This window comes from Diceros bicornis, chromosome 30 (genome assembly GCF_020826845.1).
Source record: "Diceros bicornis minor isolate mBicDic1 chromosome 30, mDicBic1.mat.cur, whole genome shotgun sequence".
In the NCBI taxonomy this organism is placed as follows: Eukaryota; Metazoa; Chordata; class Mammalia; order Perissodactyla; family Rhinocerotidae; genus Diceros; species Diceros bicornis.
In genome coordinates, this window is record NC_080769.1 from 6,701,500 (window position 1) to 6,719,446 (window position 17,947).

Genomic DNA, 17,947 nt, shown 5'->3' on the forward strand with positions numbered 1-17,947 from the left:
AAGCAGTGCGTCGGTGCGCGCCCGGGATCCGAACCAGCGAACCCCGGGCCGCCGCAGCGGAGCGCGCGCACTTAACCGCTTGTGCCACCGGGCCGGCCCCAGTCTCTTTTTTTTTGAAGGAGATTTTTTTCTTGACAATTCTAGGGGAATGCTTTTCTTTATTTTCAAAACTTTTTACTCTACTCTGTTCTTGGTCACGTGGTTTTTGAAAATAAGTCCAGTTTAATTCAGATCTTTGTTTCTTTATACCTAAGATATTTCTTCTCTGGCATTTCTCAATATATTCTCTTTTATTTTTCTCTTGTTTGAATATGATATCATGGGGGTGTGCACTATTGCAATTTATCATGTTTAGTGTTCTCTGAGATTTCTGGATGTGTGGTTTGCTGGCTATCGTTAATTTTAGGATATTTTTGTGATTATTATTTCGCTTGTTTCTTCTGTTTCTTTCTGCCTGTCTTTTCCTTTCAGATACTCCCATTATGTGTATTTTAAACCTGCTGTTAAAGTTGGTGGTTCTAGACTTCATAGATATTGTGTTTGTTTTTTTTGTTCTTTTTATTTTTGCATTGGGCTCTGGTCAAACAGATATTTTGTTTACTACAGGCTTTGTTAAGAACAGAATATCTGCATTCCATTTCAAAATCCCAACTATTTTTATCTTTTCCCCAATTTTGAAGACAGTGGTTTGCCCGGTGACCTCAAGGCTCTCATGGATCTAAGGAGAGTTGTTCATTTAAAGTTTTTTCATTTTCTTCGTGTGAGATCAAGAATGACTGCTTCTAAGTTCCTTAAGTGTGGGATCAGAAGTTGGCAGGCATCGTCTAGAGTGTCCGGTCAGGAAACATTTCCTGTTGCCTTGAATAATAGAGATTTTATAAAAGTTCTTTGGAGGAAAGCACTGTGAAATCCTTCATGTATTGTATAATCATCAGCAAATTGACTATCAGACCCTCGTGGAGTTCAGTGAACTTCCTTGCAATCTGCAGCTCTTAACCTGACCCTCAAGGCCAGCAAGGCTCAAGGTACACTGTTAAGAGTTTGACTGGAAGGAGCTGTTCTAGCACATTATTATCTCACTGTGTGTTGTAAAAATTGGCAAGAAGTAGCCTTGAGGCACTTGAGTATAGGGATTTTATGGTCTAATTTGTCATGCCTTCTTCCTTGTGTCTGAGCTCCAAGTTCCAAATAACTTTCTAGCCCCACCAAATCACACAGAGAGAGAAAGGAAGAACTGAGTCTATGATAAATATTACACATTGAAAGTGATACTTCCCCGCAGGAAGGTTTACATTCACCAGCTGCATCTGATTCCTTGTAATGGTCTGGAGTAATTTAGGACAGTGTGGCCAATTGGGCTTCATTATAAGTGTGATTTCTAGAGGCCTCCTAGACTCTTTTTGGTGATGGAAGTACATAAAAAGGTCTCCATTTCTTCACTGTGTTTTTATCCATTGAAACGTCATGTGGATTTGACCCTCTGCCTCATAGAGTGCTGTAACTAGTGGGTAAAAGGAAGAAGATGAAAGAATTTTTCTCACAAGGCATCATCAGTCTTAAAATATTTGCCTCGTTTGTATAACATTTGTGTCATTTCCTCTGTACCCTGCCATTACAGAGAAATATGCTGTCATGTGATCACAGTAAAACTATGTAAATAATTTCCATGTGTCAAAACAGTGTCAAATTGATGAGGAAGTGTGTACAGAAAATGAGTGAGTTTTTGGTGATCACAACATAGAATAAAGGTTTGGAGATGACACAATCATATGCAACCTTCCTACACATGGAGTACAGATCCCCAGTGCTGTCAACCTTATGCATCCTACTCTACACATATTTGAGATGTTTCAGGACTCAGTGGCAGTTGAGGATGTAGCTGTGAACTTCACCCCAGAGGAGTGGGCCTTACTGGATCCTTCACAGAAGAGACTCTACAAAGATGTGATGAGGGAAACCTTCAGGAACCTGGCCTCTATAGGTAAGAATGAGGACATTCCTTCCCTTCTTCAAGTAGAGAACAAGTGTTTCTTGCCCATCAACATGGTTCCAGTATGTAGAATTTGGAAACAGGGGATGTTGGTAAATAAACTAGAAATGGTCATAGCTCATCATGGACTTAAAGCTAAATTTTTTCCTATCATTTCCAGTACTTTTGTATCATCTTTCTGGGTCTGCATTTTAGGGAAAACATGGGAAGATCGTGATATTGAAGATCAGTACAAAAGCCTGGAGAGAAAACAGAGGTGAGTCACACTCACAATAGAAAGCAGTGTCTGATGTAACAATTCTGTTTTGTTACGAAATTTTAAAGAGAAGCAGAGAAATAACCCTTGCTTCAAATTTAGCTATGCTTAGAAAATTTTCACCAAATATGCTTTCTGAAATGTGATGTAGAGAATCAGTTTTTGCAAAATAGTCCACTTAGAAACAGGTTTAATAAACTCTATGCAGGAATATCACTGTTTTGATAACATGAAGGGTGAAAGAAACCCTCTTGTAAAGTATTCATTATATTTAATTTCTGAGAATTGAGACAAGACAGAAAACCTAAACTTTTCCTATGAATCATAATAAATATAATAAACATAAAATCATTAATAATGTGCTTCTTATTTCTTACAGTGGTCATATAGCAAGGAGACTCTGAAAGTTTAGAGCACAGTCAACATGGAGATAAATTCAGCCTTACTCCAAATCTGAGTCTGAACAACAAAACTACGGGAGCTAAACCATGTGAAAGCAGCTCATGTGGAAAAGTCTTCCTGCATCATTCATCTCTTCAAACACACATTCGATGTCACACTGAACACAAGCTATATGACTATCAAAAGTACGGAGAGAAGCCATATAAATGTAAGGAATGTGGGAAAGCCTTCCCTTTTCCCAATGCTCTTCAAAGACATGAAAGAACTCATACTGGAGAGAAACCTCATGAATGTAAAAAAAGGCAGTAAAGCATTCACCTCTTGGAGTTCCTTTCAAATACTTGAAAGAACTCACACTGGAGAGAAACCCTATGAATGTAATAAATGCAGTAAAGCATTCACTTCTTCCCGTTCTCTTCGAAGACATGAAAGAATTCATACTGGAGAGAAACCCTATGAATGTAAAAAATGCAGTCAAAGATTCACTTCTTCCAGTTCTCTTCAAAGACATGAAAGAATTCATGCTGGAGAGAAACCCTATGAATGTAAAAAATTCAGTAAAGTATTCACTTTTCTCAGATATCTTCAATTACATGAAAGAATTCATGCTGGAGAGAAACCCTATGAATGTAAAAAATGCAGTAAAGCATTCACTTCTTCCACTTCCCTTCAAAGACATGCAAGTATTCATACTGGAGAGAAACCCTATGAATGTAAAAAATGCGGGAAAGCATTTGCTTGTCTCAGATATCTTCGATTACATGAAATAATTCATACTGGAGAGAAACCCTATGAATGTCAAAAATGTAGTAAAGCATTCACTTCTTCCCGTGTTCTTCGAGATTATGCAAGAACTCATTCTGGAGAGAAACCCTATGAATGTAAAAAATGCAGTAAAGCATTCATTTCTTCCAGTTCTCTTCACGATCATGAAAGAAGTCATTCTGGAGAGAAACCCTATGAATGTAATAAATGCAGTAAAGCATTCCCTTTTTCCAGTTCTCTTCGAAGACATGAAAGATCTCACACTGGAGAGAAACCCTATGAATGTAAAAAATGCAGTAAAGCATTCACTTCTTCCCATTCTCTTCAAAGACATGCAAGAATTCATACTGGAGAGAGACCCTATGAATGTAAACAATGTGGTAAAGCATTCACTTTTCTCGGATATCTTAAATTACATGAAAGAATTCATGCTGGAGAGAAACCCTATGAATGTAAAAACTGCGGTAAAGCATTTGCTTATTCCCGTTCTCTTCAAGATCATGAAAGAATTCATACTGGAGAGAAACCCTATAAATGTAAAAAATGCAGTAAAGCATTCACTTTTTCCAATTCTCTTCGATTTCATGAAAGAACTCATACTGGAGAGAAACCCTATGAATGTAAAAAATGCAGTAAAGCATTCACTTCTCTCAGATCACTTCGAAGACATGAAAGAAGTCGAAGACATGAAGGAAGTCACGTTGGAGAGAAACCCTGTGAATGTCAGGAAAGTGGTTAATCCTGTATTTGTGATGAAAACTGTTGAGAATATGCAAGAATGCACACTAGAGGAAAAACCATGTAAAGGGAAAGAATGTGGGAATGCTTTTGTCATCCCAGTTCTTTCTGAAGGCATGAAAGGACTCACTTGATAAAAACCTCTTGAATGTAAACAGCGTGGGAAAGACTTCATTGGCCTACATCCTTCCATGTGAAACTCCCAACCAGAAAGAAATAGAAATAAAATGTAAGTAACATGGGAAACTTGATGGACATTAATTTCTGTATAATGTTCTAGAAAACTTTAACATGAAAGAGTTGTTATCAAAGTTGTAAATATATTGTGTTTACCAAGCCACTGAAAGTACAACATTGCACAGTGGGTTTCTATTAATAACTTTCAGAAATGAATATTAAGGTGAGGTAATTCTGTGTCGTCCTTCATCAATACTGCTTAAAGATTATTAGGTGGCGCTTTTTTTTAAATCAGTTAATGATATTTTTTCTTGGGGCCGGCCCAGTGTTGCAGTGGTTAAGTTCACATGTTCTGCTTCGTGTGAAGTGAAGTGAACCCCAGTGACCCAGGGTTCGCCAGTTTGGATCCCGGGTGCAGACCTACTCACCGCTCATCAAGCCATGCTGAGGCGGCATCCCATGGTGAAGAGGTACAACTCTACAACAATGATACATAGCTATGTATCGGGTGGGGGAGAAAAAAGAAAAAAAAAAAAAGAGGAATATTGGCAACAGATGTTAGCACAGGCCAATCTTTCTAAAAATAAAATAATCATCATCATCATCATCATAATATTTTCTCTTTAATTTTTTATAATGTTTTAATTGTTCTTTGTTATAAGGCCATTGAAAAATGACAGTTGGTAGTTGTTGGAATTTTCTTCCTCGCCATGTACTGCAGTTCCCAGATTTGCCTTATCCACTGTGTGTTTTGTACCTCTCTTAGAGAAAGCTCCTTTTTGGGGTGGTGGATATAGGAGCCTGTTTTCATTTTCCACCCTATAGAACAGTTGGAATAAAGTTTGATGAATGGCAAGTTTGTCAAAGGCTATACTTTGCTGTGAATTTCTTTTCACATTTGGTCCTTCCGTCTGACTGATATTTGGTGAACAGACTTTGAGTTAAGTAGAGGCCTGTGATGGGGCAACAAAATCTAGAATACTTGTATTGTGTTACGCCAATTTGGGTAATATTAAGAACTGGATCTTGAAGAATCCCCTTCCCTTTGTACTTCCATGTTGGAATTCACCAGTAGTGTCACTTGCATGAAGGTAGAAGGCAGAAGCAAACAAGGCATTGGTGAGATTTTGGAGCCACAGTACAAGGAGAGAGACTGTTACATGGGAGCTTCAAGGACACCATCCTCAATCCCATGTTCTGAATTCTTTGCTCTTCTAGGCAAGAGTATCTTGAAAAGCTCCACCAACTGTTTGGACTTCCATTTTCTTAGAGTTGTATTTTTTCACTTATATTTCTACAAGTTTCACATCAAAGATCCATTAGAGTTAGGATTTTTCTGTAAGGCCTCTTGTGTCCATCAGGAAACTAATTCAGACTTTTGTGGTTGGGAGTATTCTCTGATTCTCCTCTTCCCTAGGTGATAAGTGTATAAGGTCTAATGTGTATAGGAAACACCTTATGCTGTTAATAGTGCTAGTGAGCATGTTTCCTGATTCACCGTGACATCTGCAGTGGGGCATAAACAGAAGGACATGGCAGTTTGTTTCTCTGCTGCATTCTGCAGTGGCCACCTTGACCCAATTCTTCCGTGTGAGAACAGTCCCCTTTCTCATGTCAGGAAGATTGTGTTTCTGTTACTGGTAGCTGAGTGTATTCCCTCAATATGTTTTCAATAATGTTTGCTTCTATGTCGTTAAAACTATGTGTGTTTCCTTGTGAAATGAACACTTCTGTAGTTGTTTCCTTGATATATTTTATCAACTGTTCTAATCCAGTGTATGCTAATAAATATTATTGTGGTTTTATTTCCTCAGAATATATTAAAATTCATTTTAATTACGGATTTTCAGATATACTTTGCAATTTTCTTCATTTAATCATTATACATTACGAGTCAACTTTGCCATGTGCATACAAATTTAAGTATTTTTTTCCTCAGGCCAACTTTAATTTTTATTCTTTTATAGTTACTATTTTTGTCGTCAAACTAATTTCTAATTTATCCTGAACGCAAAATGTAAAAATCACGTTTTTTAATGCCCCTGTTGCCAGTGACCTGCAAGACTGCAGCTGTAGTCAAAGAGAGGGGTGCAGTAAATTCTAAGATTGACCACAGACCATAAAGGACTGTGAGGTATAACAGTGACAGGGTGCTCAGAAGTCCTCCTTATAAGATGTTGGCATGTAGTTGTTGATTTGATTGCTATTCAAGGAGGAAGGTTGTTTTTCCTGTTGAATGCTATGAGGAGGTAAACATAATTATATCTCCATAAGCGTTTTGTCCTTGATAAATATAATCATTCTTTTCTAGAAGGCAAAACAAGGCAGTGGAGCAAAAATTATTTTCTAAGAAGTTCCAGTCAGTCTTTTTAGCAAGAAGAAGGGAAACTTAGTCATATTTATGATTTAGAATTTTATCTTTTGCTGTTTGTACTGCTATCTTACAGAATATTTTTAGTTTTGTCTTGGTAACTCTGTACTTTTGATGAAGGAGGTTTGTGAGATTTTTCTTTTCAGCAGGATTAGTCTTGGCCTTGCAGTGACTGCAGGCAGCTCGTGGTCCTCTGGGACAGCTTTTGCCTTTCTTGCTTATTATCAAAAGACTGATGTATTTCCTGTGGTGTATTATACATTGTTGACCATGAAGTACCTCAGTTAAATTATATAAATTCACTTCTTAGTATACTACATAATATTTTTAATATCTCCTTTATGACTCAGTGGACACCTTTGAGATTAGTTAAATTGTGAGACCATATAAACCTAGCAAGGGAGAGAGACAGGACCACTGTGCCAATCAAGCCTATCTTTCTCAGAGACTATGCTTTTGATGCTAATGTTTCAACATCCCTCACATGCCATGTTATACCCAATTTAGCAGAAACAAGGCATGTTAGTATTTGGATATAGTGCTTGAAACAAAGAAATTCTTGCAGTCCTGGTGCTTGTGTGTTTGTGGGAAAAGAGAGATGATGACAAATAGTAAAGCTTTGTTTATAAGATAGAGACAAGGGCTTTGAAGGAAAGTAAAACATAACATCGAGCTAATAGGGAGGCTGAGGTGTGTACATATCTTTTCTGTGAGGGTAGGAGTGAGTGAGGGTGTCGTTGTTTAGAGGTAATCATCTAAGGAATAATTGAGGGAAGCTGCAGAGATATTATTTTGAATAATATCCTAATTGAGTATAAAGGAGAATGGGAAATTTTCAACATCTTTTCATCACAGGAGTTGCTGGAAGTCTAGTTTCCATGATCCACCAAGCCTGGGAGCCCATTAAGCTGTTCACAGGTTTCATTTCCATATGCTTAGATGTCCAGCATATGGTGTGGAAAAGTGGGAAACAGCAGTAACAGCTTTGAAGTTTAAAACAGCAAAGGAAATTGAATATTTTCCTTTTTTTTTTAGTGTTAACTTACATATCGGATGTGTTTTGTTCAAATAGGCACCACAGGAGTGTTCTTTTGGAGTGATGGGATGCTTTTCATGTTTTGATTGCCAGTATTTTTAGACATCTATGAAAACTCATGAATCATGTAAACTGTTTTATATATGTTTATATATGTGCTATATATATAATTATTAGAATATGAATAATATAATTTATTTCATATGCTAGGAGAATGGTAGGCTCTCCTGAACCTTGATATTGATCAGCTCTTCTTTCCAGCACTGTGGCATCCTTCTGAGGAAGATTGCAGGACTGGGCAAGAAGGACTTGGTCCTCAACAGGCCTTTCCTCTAACCCTGTCCTAATTGAAAAATAACATGCTCTAGAGCTGCACCTGCCCTCATCTCATACTCATAAGGAGGAGTGAAGTGAAAGGGCTTCCACAATCTGTCATTGAGTTTAAATCAGGTTCTGTTGACAGATCTTTAGAAATACTATGGTTCTAAAACATAAAAGTCTATCCCAAGTGGGTTCTGCCTGGGAACATCCTCATTCATGTGCATCAGCATCAGTTCTTTTCACTGCCATCCATAGGCCATTTCCAGCTGTTCATTTCCCACATCAAGCCTACCCTGTGCCTGCTTACTTGAAACCATCTTTAGAAATCCACACGTGTCCCCTTCTGGAACATTTCCCTGAGGCAACAGGAGGAGCTGTGAGCTGAAAGGGGGACAGAAGCTGTGGTAGAACCCATGTCACGGGCACGTTCTGTCAGCTGTCAGCCACAGCAACCACAAACATCCCATATTTATCGGATCTGCTTGCTTACTTATTCATACAACACTTAGACATTGACTGACTTTGAATTGGGAAACAAAGGGCTCTAGAAAACTTTGAAATAGCTGTCCCTCCATTAGCTTTTCCCTTCACTCACCCCTTTACCATAAAGGCTTTAGCAGCCTCCCGTTATGTGTCCAAGAGTCTCTAAACCTCTCACAGTGGACATAAGTTGCCCGAGGCATTCTTCTACCAAAACTATTCTAATCCATTGCCGCACAGAATTAAAGAAGCCCCTGATGGGAACGAAGACAGTCTTTATATAAGTGGAGGCCCTCTCAGGGCCTGAGTTGATCCTCCACAGCCAGCATCTTGTGTTGCCTTGGGTCTTGAATGCAGGACTGCTCAAGTTGCTAATCAGAGGCCTTTTCATTGAAGAGATTTGGGTACTTAGAGGATAGATCCAAAAATGTTGCTTCTGGCACATCCTTCATAGAGGAGTAAGTGTGTTTCCCCCTTCTCTGATTGACATACTCCCTTGTGGGGGATGTCACTTCCTTTTCAGGCATAATGGCCACTCTAGGAGTCATATGGATTGTAGACAGTGTGCTGCCACCACACCTGATGGAGTCCAGTGTAGAGATGTTGCGTTCTTTTCCTAGATCAAACAGGCCATCTTGGATCAAAGATTGGACCCAAGTATCAGAACAGTTAGTCAAACTCCAGAGAGTCATGCTAGCAATAGAAAATTCGCTGGCCAGGAACTGAACTCATTTTTACAGATCCTTTGGCCATTGCCCATGATCTAGCTGTCTCAGCCCATCATTAATTACAACCCCTTATCCAAGGTCAGCCCTGTGGCATAAAGGACTCTGGGAATATTTTGCCTTACAAGAACCAAGTACAAATGAGGTCACTCTTTCCTCTGCACATATCAACCCTCAGTCTGCAGAGGCTCATGTCATTGCTTGGGGTGATAAATTGACCCACATTTCTGAGACACACACCAACACCTCAGAACTGACCTTATTAACCTTGGACATTTGATCCAACTGAATGCAAAACCATTTGGAGGCCTCTAACCTAAAGGTTTAGGGAAAATTCAAGAAACTTCCATGCTCTGCTATGGCTACCTTAGTGGCTGACCAAAGCAGCTAATGTGAGAAAGCAAGTTGCTGGTAATATAAGTGAGGGACATATTTTCCAGGCCAAGGAAGAGGTACCTACAGCTAAAGGTGAATACATATTGTAGGGAACGGGGCCGGCCCCGTGGCTTAGCGGTTAAGTGCACGCACTCCCCTGCTGGCGGCCCGGGTTCGGATCCCGGGTGCGCACCGACGCACTGCTTCTCCAGCCATGCTGAGGCCGCATCCCACATACAGCAAGTAGAAGGACGTGCAGCTATGACATACAACTATCTACTGGGGCTTTGGGGGAAGAAAATAAATTAATTAAAAAAATGATATTGTAGGGCTGCTCACCCCCTCTGTTGGGGCACTTGCTATGCTCAGACCATGGTAGAAACTTGTACAGAAAAATTACTCATGCTGTCATACATCACCTCCTGAAACCAAATGCAAGAATTCACGAAGATACCCTGGAAATTATTGATAATATCAGCTCATTTACCAAAATACAGAACATTGGGCTCTTGAAAAAGCTATTTGGTGGACCTTCCACCTCTCATACAACCCCAGGCTACCCCCTCATAGGATGGCCTAATGGCTGACTTAGACAAACCTTGCGTTCTTCTAAGTAGGTCTTCCTGCTGTTGGAGTCATCAGTTAGGTTCAATTGCCAGTCTTTAGGGCCTATTTGTTCTGATCATCAGGCTTCCTGGCAACTTATAAGTAGGGCCTTTATATACTGGACTTTCCTGTCAGAATGGGCACTCACAGGTCTTTCGTTTATTGTAATAGTGCTCCCTGGCCACCTCTCATAACCCACTCCTGGGCCTCCTCCTAAAATCATCCATAGTCTCTGTACCCTGTGTGTCAATATTTCATTTTGCTCACACTCCCTACCAACCCTTCTAGCCCATTGGAACACAAATGTGCTGTTTTCCTACCATTTGTGCACCTGTGCTCATTGTCCTTGGTCACTGGTCCTGACCTGGGCACACATGATGTCGTTCAACAAGCCCATCCTTAATGCCCATCAAGAAATATCCAAAACATTCAAAATACATGTAGCAGACAGCTAATGTTTGAGATGTTTTCCATGCAGGAAAACTCCCTGGCAGCCATGGTAGCTGATGACAACTTGGGTTTGGACTATGTAGTAATCAGCCAGGGAGAGTTCTGTTTCCCTAAAAGGGCTGCTTGCTGCATGTGGGCAGGCTTCACTGGCAAGGTGCCACCAATACCACAACAAATGAGACAAGAAATTAAAATAAACAGCAATATTAGTAAAATATCTGACCAGAGTTCTGGAACCACACTGGCACTTTCCTGAATCTCTCCAACACTTTGGAATGGTTGGCTTCCAATGTGTTTTTGAGGCTTTGTCATCTTATTATGTTTCTTGTGTTTTTTCACATGGCTTTTTCATTAATATTCAAATCAAATTAATTTAAATGAGATGTGTCATTACTCAGTCAATGAACAATATGAGTGAACTTTAGTAAAGACACTGACCTCATCGTTGTTATTTGACTCAATTGGCTTTAATAATTTTATTTATTTGTTTTTTCCCCAAAGCCCCAGTAGATAGTTGTATGTCATAGTTGCACATCCTTCTAGTTGCTGTATGTGGGACGCGGCCTCAGCATGGCCGGAGAAGCAGTGCGTCGGTGCGCACCCGGGATCCGAACCCGGGCCGCCAGCGGCGGAGCGCACACACTTAACCGCTAAGCCACGGGGCAGGCCCTCAATTGGCTTTAGATACCTGCTCATCCTGCCTGGTCCACAATGGTAAACAGCTTACGAGGGTTCACATGCCACTTTTCTCTCTGTCCATGGGTAGGAGGTTCAAACCTTTAAAACCTGCAACTTCTACCTCACACTCCTTAAAGGGCCAACCCATTGTCCTTTGCACAAGCCACCTCAACCAGCTTATTGCTGCCCTACTCTCCTTAGAAAGTACCTGTGAGTAATAAACATATTTCCAGTCACTTGGTGCATGTGGCAACATCAGTTTTGCCGTCCAATCCCGTTTAGGTAAGATGTCAATCCCGCCCCCAAAAAGGCCATGATATGACAGGAGGTAACCTAGTAAAAGTCTTTTGGCTGATGCACAGGTATTCACTGTAGGGAATTTTTATAAGAGGAGGAAAAGGAATCCAAATGCAGAGATCCCTGTACGATAATGTTTTACATGCATTGGTCACCAAACAAACTTGGAAACCACCCACATGGCTCTAGCAATAGAATCAATATGTGAAAATAGAATAGTCTCACAAGGGAAAAGACAGAGCAACAGATGTGAATAGATGGTTTCTGTTTCAACCTGTAAAGAGCTCCGAGTGATCATCTCATCTTCACAACAAGAAAAGATCTAAACACTCTGAAAAGAAACATCTCTCCTTAGATCCACGAGAGATTTGAGATGACATGGCAAACAGTGCCCCCAAATGAGAGACAGGTGAATATTGAGAATTACCAGGTACTGGGGGAAAGACATTGGAGCCAGCCACTTTCTGGGAACACATAAACTGTAGTAGATGAATTGCCGGAGGCACAGTATGGATTATATTGAGATTTAAAAACTCTACAGTGGGGAGTTTAGGGGTCCCCGCAAAATTTATAAATGTTTCCTTCAGCAGCCCAACCTGGTTCTCATAGTGAAGACCAGAAAAAATTGTCTCCTACTTCATGCAGAAAATGGGGGAAAAGATTTTGATGTATACCAAAAGCATTTTGTTGTCTGTAATGTAGACCATCCCTCAAAGGAAACTAGTGAGTCAACGTCTTATCTGGTGTGCAAAGTGCAGATAGACACCTGCAGTCACTTCAGGTTCCTCTCTGACAAAAGTGGAGGAAATACAGGTGCTAAGAACCTGTTCTTAAGTTCATAGTCCAGGGATTCTTTACCACCAAAACATTGCAGGTTTCATCATAACAGAAGAGGACATTTTCTCCTTCAAATACCTGACACCACATCAGCAGGGTCCCAGGATAAAAACAGTGGATTAAAACAGAAAGCGAGAAGACACAGACTCTATTTAATGAGCTTCTGGTGCCGGCCGGGTGGTGTAGCGGTTAAGTGCGTGTGCTGCGCTGTGGCGGCCTGGGGTTCACCGGTTCAGATCCTGGGCATGCACTGACGCACCGCTTGTCAAGCCATGCTGTGGCGGTGTCCCATATCAAGTAGAGGAAGATGGGCACAGATGTTAGCCCAGGGCCAGTCTTCCTCAGCAGGAAAAAAAAAAAAAGAAGATTGGCATTGGATGTTAGCTCAGGACTGATCTGCCTCACTAAAAAAAAAAAACCAGAATGAGCTTCTCGGGAAACCCAAACACACCAGGGGAGATAACTACAAGGACACTCCAGATTTTGAAGCCCCTGACATCTCACCACCAGCTGCAGCAAACATTAAAAGTAGTCTGACATCAATTCAAGAAATCATAACATCTCACTCTAAAGGCCTATCTATCTCAAATCTTACGGTGAAAATTCACAAATGTGTGGATATTAAATAACACACTCTTGGACAAACCATTGAGTCAAAGACAAAATTGTAAGGGAATTTAGTATATTTGCTGCCAAAGCAAGCAAAAGGAAATTTAAGAAATAGCTGGAGGCAAACAAGTATGAAAAGACAGCTTAAGAAAACTTGTGGGATGCAGCATAAGGAGTAATAAAAGGGAAGATTGTCGTGAAAAACATGTATGTTAAGAAAAAATATATCAAATTAACAACCTAAATTTACACCTTAAGGAGCTAGAAAAGGAACAAAAAGGTAAACCCAAAGTTAGCTAAAGTTAGGGAATAATAAATATTAGAGCAGAAATAGAGAATAGACAATAGTTTCAATGTTGAAGAAATAAAGAAAATCAACAAATCCGTAGGTAGACTAACAATGAAAAGAATAGAGAAGATTCAAGAACGTGAAATAAGAAATGAGGGAAGACATATTACAAGGGATGCCTCAAAAATAAAAAAGGATGAAAAAGGAGTATTGTGAACATTTATATGGAAAAAAATTGGATAAGTTAGAAGTAATTGATAAATTCCTAGAAACATGCAACCCGCCAAGAAAGAATTAAACATTAGGAAGCTTGAGCATACCAACACCAAATAACAACACATTTAAAGACTTAATACCGATCCTTGTTATTAAACTCTTCCAAAAACTGAAAGTAGCAGCAATACTTCCAAATTCATTTTGTGAGGCTAGCATCTCCCTGATGTCAAGCCAGACAAAGACACTAGAAGAAAAGAAAACTGTAAGCCAATATCTCTGTGTCAACTTGGCTCAACCATAGTGCCCAGATGTGAGTTCAAACATTCATTCTGGATGTAACTGTGCAGGTGTCTTTTTTTCATGAGATTACCGTTTCAGTGGGTGGAGTTTGAGTAGATCAGTCACCCCCATGTGGATGCACCTCATCCAATCAATTCTAGAGCATTCAAGGATCTTGGACTTGGAGCAAGTCCAATAGACTTGGACTATTAAAGACCAGTCTGATAGAACGTAGACTGGCCTCCCTGAACAGGAATGAATTCTGCCAGTAAACTGTATTTGTACTTGAGCTACAATTCTTCCTCTGGGTACCCGACTTGCTCATCTAGACTACTGATTTTGGACTGAACCAAGTCTTTATATTCACACAAGTCACTTCCTTAAAACAGGAACAGAAAGGAAAAAATAATATATGTGTATAAACACACACACACATACACATGATATTGGTTCTGTTTCCCTGGTGAACATTAACTCCGTGTTTTATGCTTAATATTTTATAAATTGAAGGCGTGATTCATTTTAAATGGGAATCCATTTTGTTTGTGTAATTCTTTAAACAATAATTTTTATGAAGTGTTCGTTACCTTTTTGCAAACCATAAAATATAAATTTTCTCTTTTGTTCACATATAAAATAACAAGTGATATTAGAGCTTCTTGCATCATATTTCAAACTGGTGAGTATTGAGTGGAATGGGCTTCTTCCTAAATGTATTAGGGTGGCATAAGAGTGAGAGAAGCACTGCTGAACTATTCCCCAATAAAACTGGTGAAAATTATTTTAATAAACATTTAAAGCTTCTGGAAATGGTCCTAAAGGCAAAGAGGAAATGATGAACATTTATTTAAGAAAATCTATGACGTTTTGTAAGAATCTTGAGAGTCTGTGATATTGGAACCAAGAGCACTGCCTCCCCAGCCCCTCTCAGGTGACACTGGTGAAGACCCCACTCCAGACTCCTGCAGTCCAGAACACATGGCATCCTGTCACCCCAGCTCGCACTAACAGGGCTATCTTCTTGAGAAGAACAGGACATCAACATCTCAAACCTTGTGCCCAGGTACCTGTTGCTGAGTGTAAATAAGTACTGGGAGAGTGTGCTTGAAAAATGGGGACTCCATTGTTTCAGTCCCTACACATGGAACCGAGGTGATGCCTTGGAGTGGTGTGCTGACAGTACTTGGCCACTCATCACACTTGTTCCATCTCATGAGGTGAATGTAACATAAGTCATTTGTGAGGGACCAGGAGACACAATTGAGAGGACCTCTGACTGCTGTCTCTTTAGTGCACTGAGCCCTCAGCTCCTACAATGAGATTGTCACTCGGAGAGAAGCTTCTCATTGTCCGCAAAAGAGCTTCAGGATCCTGGCATAGAGATTTTGTGTGAACATGGCTGTGAAGTGAACCATAGTACACAAAGTTCTTAATCACTTTCCAAAGAATTAACTTGGTTGGCGCAAGATCATGAGCTGTTCCAGTCAAAGGACACTCTCAAGAAAGTGGTGAAAGGCAATTAAGAATAGATTCATATATTTATTGAAGATACAGCCTAGAGTGTAAGGCAAGTATTTTTCTGGAAAAAAAAAAAAAGACGTGGAATTACTGCTGAGAGGAGGCTAACATGGCTCAGAACAAATATCACCCACTGACTTCAGAGACTATTTCTACAAAAGAGCCAGAATTTTATTGAATTGATTGGTAGAGCAAGTTGTGCCCCAGGACATTGGTGAAGGCAATAGAGCAATCAGCGAGCAATTAATTGAATGTAATCAATGGCTGTGGTTCATGAAGGAGAAAAAGGTCCCTCCCAATATCTCCGTCCAGGAGATATTTGGGAAAGCCCAGGAGAATGGGCTTTCCCAAAGCTATGTCTGATTCTAGAAGGGATGTCAGAGGTTTCACTCTGTGTGGGGACATAGATTTAAATCCAGGCAGTCACTGAACAAATAAATAGGCCAATTACAGTAAAAACTCCCAGAAGGAAGGGGATGAGTATCTGGAGTTACTACAATATATTACCTACAATGTCTGATTTGCAGGAAAATTAAAAGAGATCCAAACATGCAAGAAAGTAGGAACCATACACTGGGAGAACACAGCAGTTGAAAAAATAACCAAAGTCTTCCAAGGAAACCCCAGTAAAATTAACACAGGTGATGTCTCAGCAGAAAGAAGTGAGGTCAGAAGGCAGAAGGATAATATATGCAAACAAGCAAAAATCCTGTCAGCCAACAATCCTATATTCACCAAAATTACTTTGTAAACAATGAACGTAAAATAAAGACCTTCCCAGATAAACAAAACTGAGAGCATATATCGACAGCCAACTGCCATGCAAGAATGGCTGGAGGAGATCTTCAGGCTGAAAGCAAGTGACCCCAGGTGGTAATTCATCTCAGTATAAAGAAATTAAACACCAGTATAGGGCCGGCCCTGTGGCTTGGCGGTTAAGTGCGCGCCCTCCGATGCTGGTGGCCCGGGATTGGATCCCGGGCGTGCACCGCTTCTCCGGCCATGCTGGGGCCGCGTCCCGCGTACAGTGGCTGGAGGGATGTGCAGCTATGACATAAAACTATCTACTGGGGCTTTGGGGGGGAAAAATAAATAAATAAAATCTTAAAAAAAAAAAAAAACCAGTAGAAGTAATTATGTAATTATGCAAAACAGAATCAGTACCTGTTTTCTCCTTCTCTTAACTGATATCAAGGGAATTATATAAAATACTATGTATGTAAAGTGCTGTTGGGACTATAATATATAGAAATGTAATATATGTGTAATATGTTTGCCATCAAATGCAGAAAAGACGTGGTGGGACCAAGCTGTATTGAGCTAAGGGAATGACTACAGATGGTAAAGAAATGACTGTGAAAATATATTATTGGGTTACATCATTAATAGATATAATGTGCCTAACAATACCACACAAATGGCAAAAGGGAATAGAGCAATATATGAGTAAGGTTGCCCAGTATCACTGGGATCAAGGTTGTATAAATCTGAAGTTCATTCCTGTAAATTAAGAAGTATATGTTAAACTGTAGAGCAACCCCCAAAGCAACATCAAAAATATAGTGAAAAACATTTAAATATTAAAATGTTACATTAGAAAATATTCACTTAATGAAATAGACAGCTATAAAGTGTAGAGAAAGTCAAAAGACCATGAGAATCATAGAAAGCAAAAAGTAAACTGACAGATGTAAGTATGTCATTAGTACTAAATGTGAATGGATTACATTATCCAAACAGGAGGAAGAGATCATCACCTCAAATGTAAAAATACTTAAAATCATGATTTAAATAATTGCCATGTACAGGAAGCACACTTCAGATTCAAAAATACAAATGGATTGAAGATAAAAGCACAGGAAAGAAACATCTGTAAACAGCACCCACAAGGTAGCTGGAGAGCTAATACAAATATCTGGCCAAATAGACTTGAAAACATAAAATATCACCGGAGATGTTCAGGAGCATTATATCATGCAGAAAGCATCAAATTTGTGGGCTGCATATCAAACCCAACACAGAAAAAGACTTATAGCCATCAATCCCTATACCCCCAAAGAAGAGAGATCTCAAATCAATAATCTAACCTTTCACCTAAACAGACTGGAAAAGACGAGGTACCAAACCCATAGCAAGGAGGAAAGGAGATAATCAGAGTAGAGCAGAAACTATGAAATGAGGAAGAGAAAAACCACAGAGAAAATCAATGAAACCAAAAGTGGGTTCTAAGAAACGATTAACAAAATTGACAAATCTACACCTAGATTAATCTAGAGAAAAAGAAAGAAGATTCAAATTAATACAGTCAAGACAAAAGGGGTATATTGCTGCTGACATTACAGAAATAAAAAGAATTATAAAAGAATTCAACAAACAATTGTATGGCAACAAATTAGATAAATCAGATGAAATGGATAAATTGCTCAAGAGACAAACTACTGACACTAATTCTAGAATAAATGGAAATCTGAATAGAACTATAATAAGTGAAGTAGTTTAATCAATAAATGAAAAATACTCTAAGTAAGCCTA

General features: G+C 39.5%; 1 pseudogene; it reads left to right on the top strand.

The window, feature by feature from the left end:
* Positions 1–1,818: 1,818 nt before the first annotated feature.
* LOC131394180 (zinc finger protein 709-like) lies at positions 1,819–4,933 on the top strand (annotated as a pseudogene).
* Positions 4,934–17,947: the final 13,014 nt, after the last annotated feature.